The sequence below is a fragment of the Lissotriton vulgaris genome, chromosome 5, assembly GCF_964263255.1.
Source record: "Lissotriton vulgaris chromosome 5, aLisVul1.2, whole genome shotgun sequence".
NCBI classification, from domain to species: domain Eukaryota; kingdom Metazoa; phylum Chordata; class Amphibia; order Caudata; family Salamandridae; genus Lissotriton; species Lissotriton vulgaris.
In genome coordinates this window covers 995,000,381-995,025,049 of record NC_141693.1, presented here as the reverse complement: position 1 = coordinate 995,025,049, position 24,669 = coordinate 995,000,381, and positions in this window count along the sequence as shown.

Here is a 24,669-nt window from a genome sequence, read left to right as displayed (position 1 = left end):
CAGTTAGTATACTTCTACTACTGTTGTGGTTATTATTCTCTGCACATACACATACAGAACTATGCACAAGAAAATAGGATGTTGTTGATGTTGGTGATAGGGAGGTTGGACTTTACACCCTGGTCACAGAACACAGTCAGAAGAAGTTTACCTACCTAAGTGTCTCGGTCATAGTCATTTGTCCCACTCCCGACCCCCACACGAAGATAGTTAGATATACCCAATGATTTTATTATACAACCCAGGCCAGAACAGAAGAAGAAGAAGACCCTTTCGCTCACACACTCGTTTCAGTCCACAACACCCCAGGCACAGAAAATATACCACAGAGTCTACGTGCAAGTTCAAAAACTTTATTTTTTTTAATAACAAGCTTTGTATTGTTGTAACTTGTAAGTATTTCCATGAAAAACATCCTGCTCCACCATGCAAAATGAAGAAGATTAAATACTATACATTTTGTACATCTAGTGCACGATAGAGAAATGTGTGAATTGTGGGAGACCTCTCACCGTTGAACATATACTGTAAGTGGTTACAGATGCATCTTTCGAAAGCTCTGCAAATCCCTTGTTTCGTAGAAGCCAATCTTCTCTTCTCATCTGCCCATGAGAAAAATGTTGCACGTTAGACAGTGAATACAACTATGCCTGTTTTTAGCAGTCATGGCAAAAAGTGCAACATTATGGATAATCAAAAGGGACTAACAATACTGGCTTGTCAATTGTATGCAACACTCATGTGACCTCAATGGTGTCTTTCTTACTGTGCAACAAGCTGCGAGGTAACATGGGCAAAGCAGTAGACACGGATCTAAAAATGGTTATATGGCTCAGGCTAACTTTCCAAAGACTAGAGTAGGAGTAGATTAGATGACCCTAGGGACCATCTAATACATGAAAACTAAAGTCTTTCTAATGTGACTACTGTACATTAGGACGCAATTTGGACTAGTTACACTGTCACAACGATTCATGTTGTACGTAACTGTTTTTTCAATCTTCCTTCCTGGTTAAAAAAGCAGAACTAGTAAAATAGGGGGAGGTGTGCAGGCATCTAAAAAGGTGTACTTGCTTTTATAGGTGCACAATCAGTACCAACCACCAGTGCCGACGGGGCCAGCGGCGAAGAGATTGCCATCCAGGAGGGGACAGAGGCTGCGGCACCTGCAGGAGCATCAGTGGGGGAGGAAAGTTCAGCGGTGGGCGATGGTAAGTTATATTCATTACTTATTTGCATTACTAGGCGGAAGGGGGACATTTTTTCCTCACTGTGCTATGAGACCTATTAAGAAAGTATGAATTTGAAGTTGTACTGGACAATATACAATGGTTGAAGAAGACACCCTTTGTATCATTACCAGTTTGAGTTGAGTAAACAAGGCCTCTTCCATCAGACTCCAACTCAGCTGTGAAACTTATGGAGAAGACTAAAAGTCAGATCAGATGACCTTGAGGGATGTGTTGAGCAAAAAGGGAAAGAAGTGAACTAGGGTGGAAGGAGGAAGGGAGGACTAAGAGATGTAATAATAAGACTAACTACCATAGAAGGATAATTTGGAAGGTTCATTCACATGGCTAATATGAATCGGATGCATGGGTTGTTAAAGGATGGGTAGAACTGTAAGGTCAAAGAAAATGCAGGCCTGGTTGGGCAAAAGAATATGGGTGCATGGATACAGTGGATAGCAAGAATCATGAGCGGAGTTTGTGTCAATGAAGCCCAAGGCAAGGAAGGAGTGGATGCATGGGTGGTTGCTGGTGAAAGTGAAACCAGCTAAGCCGATAATAAAGAATGAGAGACATTTACTTTTAATGGGTGGATGCACCCTAAATGTATTTGTATTCATCATAGGTGAAGACTGTCACTGGAAGCAGAGTCTTACTTTGAAAAAATAAAAGGAGATACAAAAAAGACTTTTGTTCTTATGTGTACTCAAGGCCACCCAGTACTAGGGCAAGTATAATGCCGGAAAAAACTTCAACAAATGCTACAGGCAGGGGAAGCAGGAGGACAGATTAGATAGATACTAAAAGTTGACACCAATTGTATGTACAGCGCTTGGTAGTGCTACTATGCCACAATGTACTGTTGAATTAATTATGAAGAGTTTGTTACAATTCTGTTTCTTTTTTTATAGATACTCATACTCCTTCCTCAAAAAACCCATCGTGGAAGAAGTTGGCAGCCAGGGCCCGGCAAAGGAAACTGCAGGCCATTGTGGAGGAGTACCGCAAGCTGGTGGCTGAGGCTGAGGAGGAGGAGGAATAGGCGGCGGCAGCAGCTGCTGCCTCTTCCAATGCGTCTGGCCCCAGCAAGGCTCCACCTGCAGGAGTACGGCACCGCGGCCAGGCAGCCGCTCACCGCCGGCATTTAACGTCTGCCACCCCCACACACAATGGATGCAATTGTAGGTGCCGTGCATTTCGGCAAAAACTTCTCCTCCGGATGGCCAAGCTGGAGGATCAATTAGAGGAGCAGGTAAAGATCATTGTGAACAAACACCTTAAAGCCCGCCAACTGTAATGGACCCGGACCCTGTTGGTGATTTGCCCCTTTTTTAATACTTTTGTTGGTGGGTGGGAATTGGGTGTTGGGGTTATTTTTGTGGGACATTCTTTGGACTTGGACATTGGTTGGGGTTAGGGTGGGGATAGGGGTGGGATAGGAGGATATTTTTATACATGAATAAATGTTATTTATTTTCAACTTACACAGATATGATATGATGTTGTTTTGTGGTGGGGTTACTGTTGTACCCTGCTGTGATCTTTTCCTTTGCACCTGCTTGTTTTCTTCTTCAGTCTGTCCCTGGCGCCGGAAAACCCATTGCGGGTAGCTGAGCACAATATAAATTCAATAAAATAAAAAAATAAAATAAATACGTCACAAGGTTTACTCTAGATGCAGGGCAGCGGCCAGTGTTTGATTGAAATACTTTATTTACTGACCACATGTGTAACATGCAAACAGATAGATGCTGTGCCCCTCACTCAAAGTAACATTTGTCCTATTAGTACTACCAGCCTCTCCTCCATTATACCTCCCAGCAAACTTCTCTTCTTACCTGTGATTGATGATGATTACGTTTGGCACCGCAAGGGCTGCATGGTTTCCCAAGACAACGGAGAATATGCCGTGGTTGTGTGATAGTAGTAGAGTAGACTCCTAGACACTGGCACTAGCATTGGAAAACAAAAACAAAGAGACAGTCATTTGCCTGAGAAAGAATGTGAGAGAAGTAGAAAATTACAGTACATAATACGGACCAAAAATACAAACAATATTGCAACTGATAAAGGAACTAAAAGAAATCAATGGTGTCGGGGACTGAAAAAGTAGAAGAAGATAACTGTAGTTGCGTTGGAGTCATTAAAACACAATACAAATCGTAAACGTACATGCTCTAAAATTAAATTCAAACAATGCCAGCAATGATTTACATTTATTCGTTGGGTCACTTTGGGAAATTAATTGCCTTGTACACTGTTACATAAAGTGAGATTGGGTGGGCAAGCAGAAGAAGATCCTCGCCCTGCCTCGTTGACATTTGATTTCATTAGTGTTGGTTTCACCACATCTGCCCCAGCAAGCGTGTGATCAATTGTTGGTGTATATTTAATGTAGTAACATCACACCTCAATATAAAACCACACAGCCCGGGGGAAGAGGGTTAGGGTTTGATGAATGGATGGGAACGGGGGTTTGGGGAAAGGTTTGACAAAGAAAAACAGACAACAAAAGCAAAACAATGAAGACGATGATTGCTGATCCACAATTCCCCAATAAATGTAAAGTCAATTAAGAACAACGAAATGGATGCACGATGAAGGTTTATTATTAACTGGATGGTTAATAAGAAGTGGTAATTACTTAACTACTACTACACAATTCAAAGGAAGTACTTCTTATGATATGAATGATATGACTTTTGCCTAGGCTGTATGCCCTCTGAGAAACCGTAATACCTGTTGTAGCGGGCTGAAAGCTAGCAAACAAAATTGAGCTACTTTAAGTGAACAATCAATTACCAAACACAAGCGTAAAATAAATGAAGAGGAAAAAGGAATCAAAGAAAAATATGAAAATGATACTAAAGTTAATGTATTTTCCAGGGCCAAATGTGTAGTTGTATCTCGTCATTCATTTTTTCCTCCCTTCCATGGACACTGTTGTGACTGATTGATTGATTATATCATTCTTGGGCGCCTCTGGCAGAATGATGATGATGAGGAGGATTGGTAAGGTAAGTGTGAGTTGTTGCTCCACGTATAATAGTAGCGCTGGGTGAAAGGCCGGCCTGTAAGTGTTGATGAAAGAAGAAATGGGGTATTACAAAATAAGTTAACAGAATGAAAACCTAAAAATCAATTACGGTGTAGTGCGAAAAAGCCAAGACTCGTGAGCGAGAACATTTTCAGACTGAGGCTAATTGGATACATTGATTAACTCTACTCTTCTAGTTGCACAGCAGTCATCAGAAAGAACAACAAGATAGGAGCCAGCACAGAACAGTTACAGGGCCACACCACAACACCGGGACGTGAGTCTGTGGCCCAAACTCCATTTACCTACATTTTTCAGAGTTTCAGACAAAAGGCATATACATCAACGTAGTATTTCCAAAACAAGTGATTAATGTAATTGTAAATCAATGCGCCAATATCAATCATACCACTATTCCATTCCACCACTGCACACACATGTAGCTTAGGTCTGCTGTTCTTCTTCTTGATTGGTTGTGTGTTTACCTTGTATTCCACTTCCTGAACATATTCCATCAATCATCTCTGATCAAACTGACTGACAGCGTGCAAGGATGGTATGGTGGTCATCATCATGATCATCCGGTGTGGCACGTGTACGTGTTCTCCAACTGACCAAAAACAGCAACTAAGTATGTATTGAATGACTACGATTAAGTCCAGACTGCACCTGCAGTAGTAGGAGTACAATTGGATACATATTATTAAACAACATGGAAACATTGACCATCACTCGAGACACAAGCACTTTGAAACTACTAGTATACTTAGACTTCATGCACATTTACTCTGAGTCAGCAAGCAGCCAATGCAATGTATGGCATCATTTATTTCATATACCTGTCTTTCTCTTCTTTGTGACTGTCAGATCACAGATGCAGCAGAGCCTTCTGAAAGTGATGACGAGTTTACTTTAATTTTGAAGCCCTGCTCAAGTTCTGACATTGAAGAGTTGTGTATGCCTGCAGACAGAGGTGTAGCCTTAAGACAGTAATGCATTTCAGATTGGAAACAAAACAGAAGATAGCTGTAGTCACGTATGTTTCACTTGTTATGGAGGGACTGTTAGAGGCTACATTATTGCACTATTGTCCATCTCCATCCAAAGTATGGCAAGATGGAAATGTATTTAGGGTGAGTCAGGAAGATGGAGCAGGACTCTGATGATTGGAGTGCACAGTAAATGCTCAGATGTGCAACTCCAATAGGTAATTAAAAGAGAAAGGAAGATGGTGTTGGTTTTCAAGTTTGAATCAGAAAGACAGATACACACAAATAACTAAGAAAGGGAGAAATAAAGGAAGGGAGAATGTAACAATTTCCAAGCCTAGTTGTCAGGGTAGAAGAGCTCGTCCTCAAACCCTGGTGGTTCTTCTGACAGAAGTAGGTCCTGTAACCCAATACTTATGTCTTCCGACTCGCTCTCCTCTTCCAGCTCTGATTCACGGACTTTGTAGTCTGGTGGTATCAAGTGCTGGTTCATTTTTATCATGGTTAACCTCTGCACGCTTTTGGGCGAGAGACTGGTCCTTCTCACAGTCACAATGGCACCAGCAGCACTGAACACACGCTCTGAAGAGACACTTGCAACAGGGCAAGCTAGATACTTTATCGCCAGCCTGCTGAGCAGTGGCCATTGGCTTCTTGTCCTATATCAATACACCAATGGGCTTTGCTCCATTAACACCTCTATTGTGTCATCCAGACAGGCCTGGACCATCCGCTCAATGTTCATTGGTGCTCTGGTTTGCTCGTCCTCTTTTTGCTTTGCGACAGCAACTGACTTCTGCTAGGTGCTGCATTAGCGCAGGTCGCGCTGCCAGTGCGCTGCGTTTTTAATACGACCTTTCTTGTATTTTGGTTATTTTAATTTGGATTTTCCCTTGCTTTTATCACTACCCTGCCTGGGCACTCGTCCCCTTACCTGCACGTAATTTGTGGAATACGCACCGCCGTTTGGCGGGTCCGGGTCCCGGGGTTGGATTCTTGTGGGCGCCATCTTGGCTTGGGTGAGTGGTCATTTAGGCGGGCGCCATCTTGGAGCGTCCCGACGCTCGAGCTGCTCATTGCGACGCCTATTTAAGGCGGACTCGCGTGCTTTTCATCCTGATTAGGTGCTGCATTAGCGCAGGTCGCGCTGCCAGTGCGCTGCGTTTTTAATACGACCTTTCTTGTATTTTGGTTATTTTGATTTGGATTTTCCCTTGCTTTTATCACTACCCTGCCTGGGCACTCGTCCCCTTACCTGCACGTAATTTGTGGAATACGCACCGCCGTTTGGCGGGTCCGGGTCCCGGGGTTGGATTCTTGTGGGCGTCATCTTGGCTTGGGTGAGTGGTCATTTAGGCGGGCGCCATCTTGGAGTGTCCCGACGCTCGAGCTGCTCATTGCGACGCCTATTTAAGGCGGACTCGCGTGCTTTTCATCCTGATTAGGTGCTGCATTAGTGCAGGTCGCGCTGCCAGTGCGCTGCGTTTTTAATACGACCTTTCTTGTATTTTGGTTATTTTAATTTGGATTTTCCCTTGCTTTTATCACTACCCTGCCTGGGCACTCGTCCCCTTACCTGCCCGTAATTTGTGGAATACGCACTGCCGTTTGGCGGGTCCGGGTCCCGGGGTTGGATTCTTGTGTGCGCCATCTTGGCTTGGGTGAGTGGTCATTTAGGCGGGCGCCATCTTGGAGCGTCCCGACGCTCGAGCTGCTCATTGCAACGCCTATTTAAAGTCGTCCTCTCCCGCGCAGCGGGAACGCGCAGTGGGACGCCGTCGCTTAGCCGGAGTCGTGCCAGAGTCCTGCCCGTCTGCGCTCGTCCGCGTCGAGGTAGCGGGAGCGGGGCCTGGACTCTGGCTGTTAGTCTTCATACCATCATGCAGAATACCTTGCCGCTCAGGTACAATCGTGCCGCTCTGCTTTCAATTAGAGAGCGGCTTACGGTATGTGCTTACGATCCTGTACACCCGATGTCGGGTCCTTATGCCTGTGCCTGTGACAGTTTGTCTCTTGACACCCCCTCTGGGGTGCGCTCCGGGTACAGGGATGCCTCAAGTACACGTGCTAACATCTCTGAGCGTGTACTTAGCATATGGAGCCTGAACGTGAGGTTGTTGGTCAAGCACCATCAGTCCTTACGTGACATGATCGAAAAGGACTCTCCTGACCTCATTTTCCTCACTGAGACGTGGCTGCAGGATGCGGATACTTCAATAATCAATCTGGCATTCCCTTCCAACTACACAGTGTTCACTCTTAACCGCACCTCTAGAGGGGGCGGCATAGCTATGGTATTAAAATCTTGCTTCCCGGCTGAATGGAAAGCTTTTGATTTACCAGCGTGTGAGAGCGCTTCTTTTAAGGTAGCCTTCAGTCATCAGTTTACTCTTAGTGGTTAGCTTATCTGCCGCCCTCCAGGTAACGACACTGCCTTTAAGGCCGCTCTGGCTGACGTGGTCAGCTCTTTAGCTCCAAGATGTGCCAATTTTAATATCGTAGGTGACCTCAATATTCATTTTGATCAGAGGTCATCAGCACCTATCAACACCTTGCTAGCGGACCTTGAAGCCTTGCAAATGAACCAACTAGTTACCTCCCCTACCCACATAAGAGGTCACATCCTTGACCCCTTCTTTACCACACTGGAACGGGCTAGGGTCTCTGACCCGACGGTAGTAGGCTGGACTGATCACCTGTTGGTTAAAGTGTCGTGTCCTATAGATGACCCACAATTTAAACCCGTGGACAGACTGATCCTTAAAAGAAATTGGCATAAGCTCAAACTGGAGGAGTTTTTTAAGATCTTGGAGGTACACCCCCTGGGCAATCTGCTGAATGTGGAACAAGGATATGAGCAGTTTCGTAACTGGGTCCTGGCCGCCCTTGACTCTCTGATACCGATGCGCTGGTCGAAATGCCACGCTAAAGTTCCCAGCCCATGGTATAACGATATTCTTGCCGAGCTTAAGAGAACGTGCCGGCAAGCTGAGAGGGCGTGGAGGAAATCCTTTGATCCCACTTTGAAATCTTTGTACTTTACCCAGCTTAAGATTTATCACAGGGCAATCTGTCAAACCCGGGCCGCACACTATGCTTTGGAGTTTCAGAATAGCCCCAATCCATCTAAATTAATCTTTAAGGTTCTCAAAGACCTTATGGGTAAACGGGTCACCTCGGCGGAAATCTGCACGGACTCTCACTGTGAAAGTCTGGCATCCTTTTTCGTGGAGAAAGTGCAGGCAATCTACCGAGGATTTACATCATCTGTGCCCGGTACTGAGCAACCCGGGGTGATGGCTACGGTTCATGAAACCCTGTCCTCCCTGTCAGTAATGTCTGAGGAGACTTTTGACACTCTGAGCCTCAAAATTAAATCTGGTTCTCCATTAGATCCGCTGAAGCCAGAGTTATTTAGACTCCTCCCTCCCCTATGTCGCGAGCCTATCCTCGATCTCATCAATCTTTCTCTCACTTCAGGTGTGGTCCCTTCTTCCTGGAAGCAAGCAGTGGTCAGCCCAATCTTAAAGAAGCCTAACCTTGACCCCCTATTACCAGAAAATTACCGTCCCATCTCCCTCCTGCCCTGGACCGCTAAGGTTACTGAGGCACACGTAAATTCCATCTTGTCCGCCCATCTCTCTCGTAATAACTGGTGGTCCAAGCCTCCATTCTCTCTCGGCTGGACTATGGGAGTGCGTTGCTGCTTGGAGTGAATCAGGCGGAGGCCACTAGACTGCAAAGGGTGCAGAATGCCGCGGCGCGTGCTATCGTCGGCCTTCCTAGACATTGCTCTGTCTCTACAGTTTTGACCTCGCTCCACTGGCTGCCAGTCAGACAGAGAATTAAATTTAAGGCCCTCTGCCTGACATTTCAAATCTTGAAGCTCTCTTCTCCCCCTGCCCTTGCTAAGCTTGTTACCTCCTATGTTCCTACGCGGTCTCTTAGATCGGAATCTCTCCATCTGGCGGTCAATACTCGGTTTAGACTGAGTAGGATGGGAGGCCGCTCCTTTCAAGTGCTAGCGGCAGGACTATGGAATTCTCTACCTGTCCATATTCGAGCCTTGAACAACCTCACTTCTTTTAGGCGTGCCATAAAAACTTATCTGTTCCCTAGTGCTGTATGATTCCTCTTCTCCTTCCCAGCATCGATCTGTTATGTTGTGGTACCCGATCAGGCGCCGGGACGCCCCTTGGCTGGGGCAGCTGCGCGCCTTAGAAATATGGCCGAGATACCCGCCACCCCCTCTCAACACAATCAATCCCCAAAAGGAGGGAAACCGGAAACAGTTCTTGAAGTTTTTGGAAGTGGGATGGAGTGACCATCCCGGCCGTATTTATTAAAACAAAATTAAAACATTAAACGTTTCATGTTATGTACAATTTCATTACCATATTACGATGTTTGGCTAACCTTAACAGATTCTCTAATACAGAGGTTCTCCTAGCCGAACTAGCATCCTACAAAACATTTCTTGACATATTGAAATTGTACAACCTAACGTTTAAGGGCCAACGGCAAGATCATAACCGGTGTCAAGATCCCTAACCAGACTTACCCCTCCCACTTGGGCTGGGCGACAGCACGGAGGCGTACCTCAAGTGCAACTATTCCCAATTTCCCTTGACTTGACGGGGGCACCTAAAGACTCGACGCCAGTTAAAGGTCGTTCGAATACTCGTGTGAGGTATCTAGAAGGTACCGTAGACCTTATCCCAACCCCACACTACTTACCGCATCTGCCGTCGCAGATGTCACTGGCCCCGGGAAATTCCCCAGGAGGGGGCTGTAACCCCTCCTACAAAGGAAGGGGCCTTGACCGCCTTTCCTTTACTTCCGGCGACCCATCCTTAGAAGGGACCGCCTCCCCATTGAGGGGCCAATGGCCACCTCTCCCGAGCGCTCCAATCCGTGTTGGGTGACGCCCACTCATAGGGATCTACTAATTAGTGCTCACCGATCATGACCTTACCGCCACAGGCCCGGATAGTTGACCGGCTATCCGGGCCCCCCACAAAACTCCTAGCTAAAGGTCATGTTCCAACGTTTTTAACCATGCTAAGAAGTCTCCTATGAGTAACTCATTTCCCACCCGAGACAAATGCACACCATCCCCTAGATACATACTGTCATCATTAATACAACCGTGCGGGATAGAATGCAATGTCCTGGAACGAAACAACCTACTCACTTTGTTATTAAGTTTTCTAACAGAATGGTTCAAAGCAGGGATCGAAACAGCCCCCCGCCACACTTTTCGTGGGATCATATGAGACCACGCAATTATGCACCCCGGAACTTTCCTCGCCAACCAACTTACAGTGGAAAGCATTGCCTCCAGGAGAAGTCGTCTACCGGTGGTGACCAAATCATTGCCCCCTAAATGTACTATGACTATAGACGGCGGTGACCTCGTCCGCCCTAACAAACCCTCAAAGAATGCCTGAAACTGGTCAATACAGAGACCGCCCCTTCCGTAGAAGGACATTCTGTACCCGTATTCCCCAGCTACGTGAATCATGTCACCTGCTTCGAATACGTCAGCGGCACGCCTCACGTATGAGTGGCCCACGACCCACACCTCCTTTCTCACAGCCGGTGATGTCTGACCGCTGGCCTGGTGTTGGGTCGACTGCATAGTCCGCCCCGCCTCGAAGGCTTGCGTAACTGAAAACCAAACAAAAGACAAGAAGCGTGAGTACATTATTACAGCTTCACAACATGTGCAACCGCACATACCTCTTATAACAATTGGAGGACCAACGCCCCACTCGTTTTACTTGTTCCACATTAAGACCCCTGGCTGTAGCTTCAGTGGCAGCCCCTATCCGAAAGGAATGGGTCCCAAACTCACCCGGGTCCAAGCCCGCTGCGGTAATTGACATCGCGAGCACCCGCTGAAACTGAAACTTCGTCAGTGGGGTGGCGTCCGCGTGTCTCAACAATGTCCCCCCCCATGATGCCACCCTTTGTGCTAGGTAATCTTCTAAACACCTCACCGGACACATGGGAGACCCTGAAATCCTGCGAATGACTATGCAGTCACCCACCCCACCTTGATCGGTTTTCGACTTGACAAAGGATACAGTCATCGTCTCACCCCTGATCTGAACGTGTTCCTGGCACAAACCCCCCACCACATCCCGCTTGTTCCTTGCTACCAGCTCACTTATCCTCATTGCCCCGTGAAATGCAAGCGTAAAAGCAGCTCGGAACAAACAGGCCTCGAACTGAGACGAGCATGTGGCGGGGAGTGTGGCCAGCAACTGGGACAACCTATCCAGACCTATCGGGCGCCTCTCATCTACTTTGCGACCCTCAAGGCGTTGCCACCCACGCAGCGCTTTCTGTACCACAAAAGACGCTGTCGGGTCCTGGATATTATGCGCCCTGGCAACAAAGGAAATGGCAGCACGATGCCTCTGGGCTGTAGCCACCGACTTCCCAGCCTTACGCAAGGACATCAGAAAATGTACTACCCAATCCTCATGCCCCCAAAGCCCCCCTCTCTCAGTTCCCAAAAAGGCTAAATAAGCCCGAAACGCCCCTTCGTATGCCTTCCTCGTCCTTGGTGCTAGACTCTCTCCCACGAGGTAACGAAGTTCGGGGCACCGAGAGACCAGAGAGCTTCGGGAAAGGGTGCTGGCTCTGGGTCCGCTGAGGGAAGGAAACCCAAGAAAGCCTGCATTTGAAAACGAGACAGTGCATCAGCAGCCTGATTCATCACCCCTGGGACATGTTTTGCTCTGAATACCACGTTCAGTTGCATACACAGTAAGACAATTTCTTTAAGCAGCCTTAAAATCATTTTGCAACGTGCTGCCTGACTATTGATGCATTCTACAACGGTCATATTGTCAGACCAAAATATGACAGAGTGATTTTTGAATCCATCGGGCCAGGTTCTGAGGGCCACCAAAATGGGAAACAGTTCAAGGAAAGCAATATTGCTCGTCAGCCCCTCTTCATGCCACCATGTTGGCCACCTTTGTGCCGACCATTTTGTGCCGAAGATGGCGCCGAAACCCATGCTTCCCGCTGAATCTGTCCATAGACCAAGCTCTTCAGAGGACAAGGCCGGTTTGTTCCAGACGACTCGACCATTGAAATCCGCCAAAAATGCTAACCAAATACGCATGTCTTGGCGGACCTCGGCCGATAATCTCGTGCGATGATGACCCTCTCTTAGGCCAACCATCGCCTGGGCAATTGACCGGGAGAAGGGGCGGGCCATCGGGATCACCCTTAGGGCAAAATTCAACTTCCCCACCAATTGCTGCAATTGATGCAGCGTAACTTTAGATGCAATAATACACATTTGCAGGGCTGCCCTGAATTTCGACACTTTGGCAGCTGGTAAACGAAAACAACCCTCACTAGAGTCCAACTCGATCCCGAGAAACTCGAGGCAAGTCGTGGGACCCACCGTTTTACCTGGTGCCAATGGCACGCCAAATTGATTCATTAAAACACAAAATTCAGTCAAGGCCCGGGCACATTCATCATCCCCAGCGGCCCCAAGGAACAGAAAGTCATCGAGGTAATGCATCACATTCCGAAAACCCGTTTTCTTCGTGTAAACCCATTGTAGAAAACTACTGAATTTCTCGAAATATGCACAAGATATAGAGCACCCCATCGGCATACACCTATCCATGTAATACGAACCTTGAAACATGAATCCCAAAAGACGTTGGTCTTCCGGGTATACCGGGAGCAAACGGAACGCTGACTCGATATCTGATTTCGCCATCAGCGTCCCGGGCCCCAGGCGATTCAAAATGGCTACGGCCTCATCGAATGATGCGTACCGCACCGAACATATCTCTGGATCAATTGCGTCGTTTACAGAAAGGCCATGAGGCGCTGATAAATTGTGAATCAATCGAAACTCACCTGGGTCCTTCTTGGGGACCACCCCTAGAGGAGAACAAACAAAATTCTGTACCGGGGGAACACTAAACGGGCCGGCAACCCGACCTCGGGTAACCTCTTTCCGGATCTTATCCTGTACTACAGTCGTATGCTGCAAGACGGAAAGTTGGTTTTTGCACGTCCCGATACCCTGAAAGTCCCCCACCGGGATGCGGAAACCGTATGAAAAACCGTTTCGTAGCACCCCAGCGGAAGTACGATCCGGGTATTCGCTGAGCTAGGGAATCATTGCCAGGGTATCAATCGGGGTTGGTAAAGGCGCCCCTCGGACTATATTAGACCTGTTTGGCGCCTCCTCTACCCCCATTTTCACCCGATTTGGCTCTGCACGAGGACTCAGGATGGGGTGCCCCACAACCACTACATTCGTGTTTGAATTTACAAGATCCCGGGGGCCTAGTACATTTACTTCTGTTGAAATTGAAACAGAAACCCCTCTTCCCTGTAATTCCGGCGGGTCTCGGATAATCGTCTGTACCCGTACCCGACCGAAAGGGCGTCCCCCCATTTTGGCGGGAGGACTCACCAACAGAACTCCCCACCAACGGCACTTTCAACATCCCCGACTCTTTCATTTTATTCCATGTCAAAGAATCGTAACAGTCCCAGGTTAAACTTTTGTTATGCTCCATCGCTTTCCTGAAAAGGTTGTCATAACAGAACCATTGGTTACCTTGGTGCGATGTCGAGTACCCCATAATCCGTGACTGATATACTGGAAATTCAGGGAGCAATTCAGGCCTACGTTCCCCCAAAATTGACGTAAAAATTCCCCAAGCATTACCCCAGTTGCCAATATTCTCATTCACTTTAAAGGCGGCCATTTTTGCGCGCCAAACACTTGGGTGCATCAGATCCTTTTGGCCCTTAACAGTTTCCACCTCATAATGATCAACGAGCAAGGAGAAAATGTTTACGTATTCCCCCGCCCAAATCTTTTCCTTTATTGCCAAAGGAACATGTTGCCCCAACTTTTCTCTACGAGAGGGTGTTGACTCATCCCTTGCGATCGGCAATGGCCGCTTACCTGCACCGGACGCTGCCTCCGCCACTCGTGGCTTGTCTATCACCGCATCCGACGCGGGCACCTTGGCTGTATCACGTTTCTCGCGCAACTGTTTAATGAGTGCTTGCGCTTCGGCAGCCGTGGCGCCCTCGCTGCTGTCCCCCAACCACGCCGCTAACTGTGCCGCCAACTCGGGAGGCATATCTTCAGTGGATGTCGGGGTGACTACTACGGGGATCGGATTCCCCTCCTTCGGGGGTACCGGGGCTGGCGCCTCGAGCGGGGAACAGGGAACCGGGACGTCTCCCCCGACCGGCCCCCTTCTCGGCCTCTTTGGCTTCCCTCCGGCCGGTGGACGCCCCGATCCCTCCTCACCGTCTCGCTCCGCCAACCGTTTCTTAATTTCGGACATGTCCTTCATGAGGGCCCGAACCAACTGGTCAGTCGACATTCTCTTCGCGCCTTTCTTGGGCATCTTTTCAGACGAAGTATCTAGAAGACAAAAAGAGGGATTAAAACGCTCAAAATTGGCTCTTCGTTCTGTCCCGAGCTCACGTGCAGCGAGGAGGTGCAGCTTCAGAGCACAAGAACAAGAGGATGTCTTCTGGTCTTGCGTCCCTTTTTATCCATCTTCAGGGCGGGCGTATACCCGCCCCTGCCTGCCCCGAGGGCGTGGCTGGCTGCGTCGGTGTCTAGGCCAGCCCACTCTAGGGCGGGAACGAGCGCGCCCCAGCTACGCCGCTTCGGGCATACCAGCTGAGGCGCGCCTCCCGCCCAAAAATGGCTTCCCGGGGGGATCGAGGCACTCGGCCATACGTTCGGGGGGACCGAGTTGGTCGCCCCTTTCCATGCTACTAACATAACATAACATAACTTCCCCATCCCTTTATGTAGAAACCAAGCAGCTATTTTTTTGCTTGTGTCTGATGAATCAGATCCTGTTGGTGCGGTTGCTGTTATTGTTTGTGTTGGTGACTGCTGGGAAGCAAACGCACTGCTCGCATGCTGTGAAGAAGAACTTGACTCTGTAGGATGCTCAGTAGTACTTGCACTGTCCTGGGCTGGCACTGGCAGGCCTCTAATTGAGAGTTGTTTGTTTTCTAAATCAGTGGCTTCCTTGGCTATTACAGTTTTGTACTTGGCAACATCCTCTTCTGAAAAAGGAATTACTGCATTACTGTTCACAAATAATTTGTACCGTGGATCCAAAATTGTAGCAGTAATGTAATGTTGATGTGACAAAATCTTATTTTGAATCTTGTATTTTCATATAAGCAGCTTGCTAAGGACTTCGCAAAATTACATGCTTCACGTTTTCCTTCCACACCTTCGTACGTTTCAGACACCTCCTTCAGCTCTTGCTCAAGCATGTAAAACAATGGGATTGCTTGTCTCATAGTAGAGTCCTCCCTGCTGACTGCACGTGTGAAGACCTCAAAAGGAAGCAGCAGCTCAGTCAGGCATTTAATGAGGTCCCATTTCCACATCTCAATGGTCATGGCTTTAACAGCATTATCCCCTGATCTTCTTGTCATGACATAAGCATAAAGTGGTATGTACTGCTCAAACAGTCGTTCGAGCATGTAATACGTAGAGTTCCAACGTGTTGGTACCTCCTGGATGAGTGCTTTGACTGGCATGTTACACTCACGTTGAATGACCCGTAGCTGCTTCCGGGCTTTAAAAGAATAATTGAAATGCGTGCAGATTCTTCTGCAAATGGTCAGTAAGTTTCTGACTTTGCTTTCACTTTTCAGAAAGTCTTGAACCACAATGTTAATGCAGAGTTCCAAACACAGGACCCTGAAATAGCGGCCATCTTCCATGGCCTTAACTACATTACTTCCATTGTCGGTGGCAACAAAACCAATATTGAGGCCTCTTGGTTGCAGCCATTCAAAGACCTTGCTGTTGAACTCATCCAAAATGTTTGCAGCAGTATGCGATTGCTCCATTGCAAACATGGCTATAGTAGCATGTTTGCGAGTATCATTAAAAATCTCAGTAGTGTCAATGCCTGTAGATATCTTGTCTCTAACACCTGAAAAAGAGATCCAGTGTGCAGTGATGCACATGTAATCTGTGGCTTAGCTACTGCTCTACATGTCTGTTGTCAGGTGGATACTATGTACAGCACTCTGCTGCAAGGCTTTTCCAAGCAATTCCAGCACGTCGTGGTGTAGTGCTGGAACAGCAACTCTGGCAAAATAGTAGCGGCTGGGAACATTCCATTTTGGGCAGAGGGTTGACACAAATTCCAGGAAACCCATCCCTTCAACAAAAGAAAAAGGGAGAAGGTCCAGAGCTAACATTTTAGCAAGCTTAGCATTGTACAAACGTGCTATTGGGTGGTTGCGCTCGTACTTTCCCTCCTGCCTAAACATGCTAAGAATGGTACGCTGCTTGGTATTTCTTTCAGATATGCCCGATGCAGTACTTTGTGTCGCAGACTTCGCACCCGTACTCCTTGGTGTCTCTGGGTTACTCTTACTCTGGTGCCGCAGAGATGTTGCTGATCCAGAGGATCTGGGTTCTACCACTGCAGTGCTGGGGAGTGGGACAGGGGTACTTAGTGTACCACTACCAGATAGAATGTCTCCCTCTTCATCCTGTCCGGTTACCCGTGGACCTTCTACTGCTTCCCCACCAACATTAATGGTTCCTGCTTTTATGATACGTAGGTGGTCCTCCACTGGATTGGGTGGTGTTTTTTCATATGGGTCATTTGGCCTCCGGTACCATTGTTTGTGCCAAGCATATAGCAATGTTGTCCTCATTTGTGCTAACTGTAAAGAAGTCCCACACTGGGGAGCTTAACTTTTGTCTCCTGCTAGAAGTGCCACTTCCAATGCCGGATTAACTGGAGGTTGTGTGGTGAACTTCACTATGTGGCTGCGCAGTAGTACCACTACCTCCTTCTGCTGAGGTGGAACTTGTGCTGGATGTAGGACGCTGCCGGCTTTGTGCAAATGTAAAAAATTGAAGCTGGAGGTAGTTTTGGTGTGGCCTGTGTTGGTGGTATGCGTGCTACTACATCCCTAGTCGCAGCCATTCTTGATAGGGTTAAAATGTTGGTCTCCATGTCCTAAAGGCCAGGAGTAATGCTTGTGATGACTGGGTCTGACTCATCATCACCATCATTATCCGGCTGCTGAACATTGCACTCCATAAGTGGTAGGCTTCCTGGAACCTTCCTTTTCCCTAGCCTGGTCTTCTTGGGATGTCTCTCCCTCTCATGCTGAGATAGTTCTGGCTCCCAATTATAGCCAAGATCATCAGAAGGGATGCTTGGCGAAGAACTCAATGGACTAACCCTCCTTTTCCTTGATGGGGATTTGGAAACCAATAGATCTCCTGCATGAGGTGCTGCCTCTTCTTGCTCTGCATCAGGCTCAATTTCCTGAACTGCCCCGACTTCGGGAGGAACAACAACTACTATTGCCAGTGGTGGTTCTTGAACAACTATTGCAGGCAGTGGTTGTGGTAGTTGTTTTTGTTGAACATCTACTATTGCGGGCGGTGGTTGTGGAACAACTACTATTACAGGTGGTGGTTGTGGTTGTTCTTTTCGTTGAGCATCCACTATTGCGGGCGGTGGTTGTTGAACATCTACTATTGCGGGCGCTGGTTGTTGTTCATCACTTTTCTGCTGTGTTCCCTCTTGCGTGGAATGTGTACTACTTTGAGATTGAGATAAGTTTAGGTCAGGCTCAGTATCACTGCTTTCCACCATTAGGCTGGCTACCTCTTCCCCACTCATCTGCTTGGGCCTGGGGTGGTGGCTTGGGCCCACTGATGCGGAGGTGCTGGCCCCAGCTTGGACCCCGGTCACTGCTGCTGCAGAAGTACTTTTTATTCTCCCAAAAAAGGTTTTCGGGTCAACACCAGACTTAAGTGTCAGTTCCTTCTTCTGTTCTTCCTTCTTCTCAGCAACTTTGTTGGTCTTGGAGGACCTGGTACCTGCTTTCTTTGGGCCCATCTTCTTCAGATATCAGCAGCAGCACTCAGTTGCACAAGTTGCTGAGAATGATGTCTGGTCAGGTTAGTCACTCACACCACACGTGACGTAGTACAGAAGGACGTCCGTCTGGCAGTAGAACAGGCGATGAATGATGAGACACCTCCTCTTCAGTCTTTTGTGCACCTACAAGCAAAGAAGGCAGAACAACATAGGTCGAATATGGATTTTGTTTAGCTTTAATTACTACTAGAAGTATTAGTACATCCAGTAAGAGTAAGAATAGCAAAGAATTAAAATGCAAATGTAGTGGAAGTGGAACTTGTTTATCCATAATTTGTGCATCATTTTGGATGGATGCAGCATCAGTGACCTGCAGCTGATAGCAATGGGGATGTGAACAGTAGTAAGCCAACAGGAACAATGGCAAGACACAGGCTAATTTGTCAAAAACAAAACAGCACACTACTACTACCACCACAGCTCCACATGGGCACTCATCACAGGTACATGGGTAAAGGCCAGAAAAAAATAAACTCAACCAGGCCTATATCCCTCCCTATATGGCCAGAAAAAGGAGGATGCCTACATCACAGCTTAATGCAAAAAATAAAATCCCCATGGCTACAAGGTTTGAAAGTTACACAACAACACAAACAACAAAGGCATTTGGAGTTTTCCCCCAAACAGTTAACTACACCCCAAACACCACCTTTGAAAATTCAATGCATTGCCACCCATGCCCTAAATGATGTTAATTTCAACAGACAAAATGGAAACCGCTACATCAAGCATCCCCGCTGACTATCTCTGGGACTCTAGGCCTACTGGCAGAAAAAAATCACACAACTTTGTAGGCCTGCCGCAAAAAAACTAAACCAGGATGGAAGGTCACTCAAAATGCCCGCCCCCACATGGCCTGGCATACATTCCTATGGCAAAAGGACAATGCTTGGCTTGACAAAATGGCCGCCACCAAGCCCCCCACATGGTCAGGCCACCGTCTAACAACAAGGTACATAGAGGACAGAAACAGTAAGTGGTCCATGCTCCAAAAACTACAAGCAAATGACAACCTTAGGAGTTTCTTTTAGCAAAATGAACAGCATCTACATTTTCGGGAACGTTTTAGGCAACTCGAGAGATATTGCTCGCGAGAATGCAAATTCGGCGTGTTCGGCGGCGCGAACTGAACAAAACATCATGATCGCGCGCCCGAGCACGCACATTGAGCGCGCGAAGACGACAAAAACTGTAAGGTCGCGTTGTAGCACTGTGCAAACTTACCAAAACTACGCGAGCTGAATTCTAGGGTTACCTAGTGCGCAGGAAAAAGTCATAATATTCAACACACACCCAAAACCTGCAATTCAACACCAAAAACACATTTTTCTAATTAATCCAAAGCCATCCATGACCCACATGATGTTACACTTACAACCTAAACACCCCTATAACAGTTGAACAACTTTCATGCACCCATGATGATGAGGACTCTAGTAATACCCTTGGGCCTACCTACTGGCACAGTAGGCCACAAGCTTGGAGGCCTATGGCAAAAACACAGAGGCTGCTACTAGTACCAGGAATTAAAATGGCCGCCCCCACATGGCCTGGCCACCTCCAAAAACATAAAAAGAAAGAGAAGACAGACAATACATTTCTATGGCAAAAGGACAATGCTTGGCTTGACAAAATGGCCGCCACTAAGCCGCCCACAAGGTCAGGCCACCACTAACAACAAGGTACATAGAGGACAGAAACAGTAAGTGGTCCATGCTGCAAAAACTACAAGCAAATGACAACCTGAGGAGTTTCTTTTACAAAAATGAACAGCATCTACATTTTCGGGAACGTTTTAGGCAACTCGAGAGATATTGCTTGCGAGAATGTAAATTCGGCGTGTTCGGCGACGTGAACTGAACAAAACGTCGTGATCGCGCGCCCGAGCATGCACATTGAGCGCGCGAAGACGACAAAAACTGTAAGGTCGCGTTGTAGCAATGCGCAAACTTACCAAAACTACGCAAGCTGAATTCTAGGGTTACCTAGTGCGCAGGAAAAAGCGATATTATTCAACACACAACCAAAACCTGCAATTCAACACCAAAGACACATTTTGCTAATTATTCCGAAGCCATCCATGACCTACATGATGTTACACTTACAACTTAAACACCCCTATAACAATTGAACAACTTTCATGCACCCATGATGAAGAGGACTCTAGTAGCTTGGAGGCCTATGGCAAAAACACAGAGGCTGCTCCTAGTACCAGGAATTAAAATGGCCGCCCCCACATTGAAAATGGCCGCCCCCACATGGCCTGGCCACCCCCATAAACATGAAAAGAAAGAGAAGACAGACAAATAGACAATACATTCCTATGGCAAAAGGACAATGCTTGGCTTGACAAAATGGCCTCCAAGCCGCCCACATGGTCAGGCCACCCTCAAACAACAAGGTACATAGAGGACAGAAACAGTAAGTGGTCCATGCTCCAAAAACTACAAGCTAATGACAACCTGCGGAGTTTCTTTTAGCAAAATGAACAGCATCTACATTTTCGGGAACGTTTTAGGCTACTCGAGAGATATTGCTCGCGAGAATGCAAATTCGGCGTGTTCGGCGGTGCGAACTGTACAAAACGTCGTGATCGCGCACCCGAGCACGCACATTGAGCGCGTGAAGAAGACAAAAACTGTAAGGTCGCGTTGTAGCACTGTGCAAACATACCAAAACAGTACAGGCCTCCCCCAATAATAATTTTTAAGAAATATTGAGAAGCACAGAAAACTGTAGTTAAAAAAACCAAAAAAACATTTACAATACACCAATTCTCAATTCTCAAACTTACTTGTGAAAGAAAAGTTCAAATCCAAAATTCCTCAATAAATCCAATTAAATGCTATGATGCTGCAGACAAACACAAAGAGTGATCCTTCCAGCTCCAATTCCAAATGAAAGTGAACACCACATGGACAAAGCACTGGGAGGAGCCTGGTGGACAGGAACAGGAAGTTGGAGACTCAGGGAGTAGAAACAAAAAGAGGACTCCTAGCCCAAAAAAATACAGCCAAATCACAATCTAAGGGGTTAAATGAACATTTTTGAGAACATTTTAACATGCTCGAGAGATATTCTGTGCCAGATTGCAGTTTCTGCGTGTTCGGAAACGCGATCTTACCTACATAGCGCTGTAAGGAAGATCGTGCATCCTAATGACGTGTTCGCGCGTCCGAATTACGTTATCGCGTTCTCACAGTCGGGTTGAATTGTGCGGCCGGATTCCAAACATCGTAGCGAACGCGACCGGGAGAGAAAAGCGAGAAAGTGAACGCAGAACCACTGTAAGTCATTACCGCGCACACGAGAATGCTATTGAGCGCGGGAGGAAGAAAAACTACTACGCTACTCTGTAGATTGCGAAGTAGGCGACAGCTTCGCGCTCTCCGCGAAGTGCGAAGTTGCCGAAACTTCGCAAACTCGGCGAACGGAGCGTAGTTCTCCGCCCAGGCTTAATATTTTTTGCAAAACTATAGCCCCACTGGTGTTAATGAAAAAAAGTTTAGAACCACTGGTACGATATTTTTGAAGACAATATTTAGGGATCCATATTTATTTTAGATTGTACTTTTGTTATCAATATTTTTGTGTACAACTCATCTGGACGCATCTAAGATTTGATTAACACTGCCTCAAAGCAGTAACTGAAGGTGGGATACAGTATAAGGAAATGTACCGGCAGGGAGAATGATGGACAGATGTAGAGAAACCTACCTACCCATGTAAGGGAAAAAAGCAAACACAAGCAGATGATGGACGGAGCGCTGAAACATTTCAGACACTCACCCCCAGTCACAGATCTGGGTTGCATCCAGCATCGTTCTTTAGCTCACTATGCCACACCAGTTCAGACCCAGGCATATGCAAATCAGTCTTAAACCGGTACCTCATGGGAGCAGTCATGTTAGAGAAAAAACAGGCAAAGTAGTAAGAAAGCAAAAATGTGTTACTCTACTGTAAGAAATGAGATTATCAGTTGGTGTTGATGGGAGATGTCTTGTTAGGTCCAGTAAAGGTTTCAGTAATTCAAACCTGAGCTAAAATCATGGTAACCATGACACAGAGCAAACAGTAACTAAAGAAAATGAGTAGGGTGCCAATACACAACCCTGACGGACGCCTCGGGTTACAGGGAAGCAATCCGTCACCTGCCCTTGGCCTCCCCACCTCACCCTAGCAAAGTTGCCCTCATGTAGTCCTACTACCAGGTCAAGCAATTCTGGCGGCAGTCCCAGGTTTTTCAGTATAGCCCATAGTTTAACCCTTGGCATGAGATCGAAGGCCGATTTTAGATCTACAAATGCGGCGTAGATGGAACCGCCGCCCAACAGCACCACCTTCCAGTATATCAGAGTAAATCTGAAGACCTGGTCGATAGTGCTGGTGCCTGATCTAAAGCCGGCCTGTAAAGGAGAAAGAATACTTTCCATCTCCATCCAACCCTGGACTCTGGCAAGGACCATCCTGGCAATAATTTTTTGTAGGGAATCAATTAAGCTTATGGGGCGATAATTGCCTGGGACCAAAAGGTCCCCTTTTTAAAAATGGGAAGAATTTCCGCCCCCTTCCAGGACACTGGGATCCGTGACCCCTTAGCAATGGCAATCGCTATCGAAGTTATGTAGGGAACCCAGAGTTGGAGATTAGTTTTAAATAGGTCTGCCGGGATGGAATCCATCCCTGGCGCTTTCCCACGCTGAACCAAGGGGAGTGCAGACTCGGTTTCTAAAGGCGTGAATATTAACACTTGGTTATGAGTGAGGAGGGAGGTTTCCCACTTGACTTGGACAGTACAAGATTCCAAATCGGGATCCAAGAACTGACTAGAATAAAATTCGACCCATGCTTCCACAGACACATGATTAACAGGGGTTTGTGAATCGGGGTTCCTACCCCCACTTCAATATTTCCCAGAATTTAACCTGGTTGGAGGAGCTACATGCCTCTAAGAGATCAGACCAATGGCGTTCATCCCACTCTTTTTTCGCATCCCACTGTACTTTTTTGTACCTTAAACGTGCCTCTTTTATATCACTTGTGATGCTGGATTGAACTGCATTAATTAAACCGCTATGCGCGACCCTACAATTTTTGTTGTAACATTTTTCCTGACAACCCTGTACCTTCGTCTTTCCTTGTGTTAATGGGAGGGTTATAAGGGCCTGAAGTTTGTTAAAACACTGTTCGTGAAGGTCACAGATCTGATCAGTAGCGGCCGTGGTGAGCGATAATTTCAAAATGTCATACCATCTAAGAGGGGGGGATCCTCCACAACCCTTGACCATTTAATCCTTCTTCTATCATTAGTCAGGATGGCATCACCCATTAGGTATGCAGCAGAAGTAGACCAACTGGGGACACCAGGGAGTCTTAAACTAAGAGACAATGGGTTGTGATCGCTTTCGGGGCGAACCATGACTTCCATGTCGTCCGGGAATGATCAATATTCAATTTTTAATAGAATATAATCTATTCTGCTTTTACTAACCCCTTTGTCAAAAGTGGGTTTACCGGCCTTGTCAGAGGCCGTACGACCATTGGCTGCTCTCAGACCCCAATCCAGACACAACCCCGCCCAATGTAAGGCCGCCTCTGTGGCCCTTTTAATATTATTCAAGGACAGCATCGGGATATTCCACACGATGTCAACCTCCAACCCCAGGTCCTACCCCGTACTAAGCAAAGGTTCAAATGTGCAGTTAAAGTCCCCTGCTAAAACGAGTAACTTGTCTCTCCCAACCCCTTCGAGGTAGGAATCTAATACATTTAATATAACAGGACAACGCCCTCCGGGGCGGCCTCGGGCATAGATGTTAATAACTACAACGTCCTGGCAATTTTCCTTACATAATTTAATTCCCAGGAGAACCGGGTTATCCACATCAATTTCCACTGGCCTATAGCCAATTGACTGTTTGACCCAGATAACTAGGCCCCCTGAAGCTCTACCTTTAAGACCCTTCACTTCTGGTTTGAAAAAATGTAAATACCCTATCCTATGGATTGGATCAGGAGCCCAACTCTCTTGAAACAATAAAATATCAAAGGTGTCGATGAAATCTACCCAATCCTCTGATCCCATGCGCCCCTTTAACCCCGCTATGTTCCATGAAACTAGTTTGAGCGGCACAGCCTGACTGGGGGATACAATGTCATTCTGAACACATTGAGCCACTCCCGAATTCACACACTTGTTGAATTGGGGACCCACCTCCAGATTAGCATCCATGTTATGTATGAGGGCTGTCCCCTTTTCTATCTCCAGGGTGCCTCCCCCCAGACTCAATGCCGTATTACAGACTACGTCAACCCCACCTACATAATTGCTGTAATCACTCCCACTCCCAACTACAGGATAGAGTCAATCGATACCCTCCAGGCCAGAAAGGGATTCAAAGCGATTTAAACAATATGGAATGGAACAGGGTGAAAGGAGTTCTATCCAC